Source organism: Alosa pseudoharengus, unplaced genomic scaffold, assembly GCF_046254945.1.
Source record: "Alosa pseudoharengus isolate Yale_2024_CS ecotype anadromous, Long Island Sound unplaced genomic scaffold, YU_APseudo_1.1 YU_APseudo_1.1_scf_1, whole genome shotgun sequence".
Lineage (NCBI taxonomy): Eukaryota > Metazoa > Chordata > Actinopteri > Clupeiformes > Clupeidae > Alosa > Alosa pseudoharengus.
In genome coordinates, this window is record NW_027468564.1 from 38,101,467 (window position 1) to 38,103,889 (window position 2,423).

The following is a 2,423-nucleotide window of genomic DNA, read 5'->3' on the forward strand; positions in this document are numbered from 1 at the left end:
AAGTAATGCACAAGAATGAAAGTGTTTGTGTTCCTGACTACACCACATTACACACACATTGTTTGGAAACAGAAATTCACAAATACTCAAATACACATGTTTTTATGCCATATTTTTTATTTAAGAATATAATTTGCTCTGTTGTGCTGGGGTTCAACCGGCTTCTTTTTTTACTGATCACATCCCCAGCTTTAGAAAATATGCGCTCACATGGAACAGATGTGCCAGTAAGAGCCAGATATTTACTGGCCAGGGCATACAGGTGGGGATACACAGCCTTATGGGCTTGCCAGTATTTTAGAGGGTCCTCTGTTCGAAGGAGATATGCATCATTTAGATACCTCTTGACCTCTATAGTGGCGTTTGCATTGCAGCTCTGGGTCTTCTGGGTCTCACTGACCCGGATGTCCAAGAGCTCCCAAAGGTTTCCTGTGGAAGCTGGATTCTGGCCTCCCTGAGAGGTTGATGGCTCTGCTTGTGATGTAGACTGACTGGTTGACCGGATTATTGTAGTACACTACATTCACCTGTCAACAGCCGTTCAGCTTCACGGGCATTGTCTTGATTGCCAAACCCAAGGGTCTTGAAGCGGGGGTCCAGCAACGTCACTAGAGCTAAAATATGGATTGACTCCACATTCCGACATTGTCTGATGGTGTACTGCTGCAGAGCCATCCCTAAGGATACAGCTGCTGGGTTGGTTGCCAGGCCTGTTTTTTCAGCCACTTTGTGCTGAATCATTCTGATTATTGGAATAACCTTGGAAGCTGACACCCTCTTCTCCTCAGAGAGCTCTGTTGTGGCATGTTTAAAGGGTGCCAGCACTTCCAGGCTTTGCGAGATGACCTCAAAGTCAACACTTGAAAGTGGCATGATGTCACTAGACAGACTGTCCAAGGCAGCACCAACAGGCTCTCGGAGGTCGAGGAGTCTTTGCAGCATGTCATGGGTGCTATTCCATCTGGTTTCAACTTCCTGCACAAGCTTCAGGGGCTGCCTACCCATCCTTTCCTGTGCAAGGATAAGTTTGTCATTGGCCTTTGAACTACTCCTAAAATAAGTTACCACCCTCCTAACTCTGGTTCGAATTTCTGTCAATGCCTCATGTTCTTCAACTGCCTTTTTGACAATGAGGTTAAGAGTATGGGCAAAGCATGGTAGATGGCGTAGCAGCTTTTCAGTGGCTGCTACCATTTTGGCCGCATTGTTGGTCACTATTGTAGTCACCATTCCAGTGAGTCCCCAGTCAGTGATGAGGTCTTTGATGTTGTCAGCGGTGTGAGCTTTAGGACATTTTGCCACTCCCAGGAGAACTGATCCCAGATTTCTGTTGGCATCTGTGTAGTGGCAGGTGACTCCCAGATATGAGTCCATCGTCAAAGAAGTCCACATGTCTGCAGTGAGCAGGCCCGGAGTAGGTAATCGGGAGAATTCCCGGTGGGCCGCTTCACTTTTGGGCCGGTCGAGGGAAAAATATTGACATTTGTCACGTAAATCTATCTTCTCTTAAAGTTGGCTACACACATTCGCATTCTATGCCTAACACCGCAGCCTCTGCATGGGTTGTTCTCCCCTCCCAAGAAAGGTTAACTGGTTGGGTCCATATAGCCCGTCTTTCCTAAAGTTTTCTCAGATAGCCTACCAGCCGGGCCGGCCCTACCGTAGTGATAAGCGTCAGGGAGGATGGATGGTAGAAAGACGCCATGAGGGACTGAAAAGGCCAGGAAAAAAAGACGAAAAGTATTGGAAGAAAATGCTGCCAAATGTGCCAAACTTCCAATTTTTTTTGAAGAGGACAGACATAAGTGGCAACTGGTAAAGAGAGATAGCCATGAGTATAACGCCGTAATTGGGCTAATAACCTACTGGACGTTGTAGCGTTGTCAACCTATTCGCAAGTAACATATTAAATGAATTAAAGTATTAGCCTTTTTGTATCATCCAATATGGCGATTCATAGACTTAGCAAATATTATGCAAATAGTGATAACACAACTCAAGCTTGATCTGTGTATAGCCTAGGCATAAAAACAAAAGTAGCCTACGAGCAGCAGATCAGCCAGTCCCCCGCTGAAAATAATGAGCCCGAAATTAGCTATGACTACAGGGACAAGTAGAAAGGATAATAGAGTTAACCATATGAATTAGAGTTATTTTATGTATGAAAGAGCAGTAGGCTATATGACAGCAGTAGGCTACATGATCAATGTGCCTCGTTTGCTCAGAAGTGGGTGTAGTAAAGTAGCAAATCACCAAACAACAACATGATAGCTGACCCATGCAGAAAAAAGAAAAGAATACAGTAGTTCAATATGCCTCTTAGTGGAATTGTGGGATACATTTCAAATGCTTTATTTCTTCCTTCCTGTTTTTGTTAACTTATCAACCTATCCTTGTGGAATAGTGGAATATTGGTAACCTAT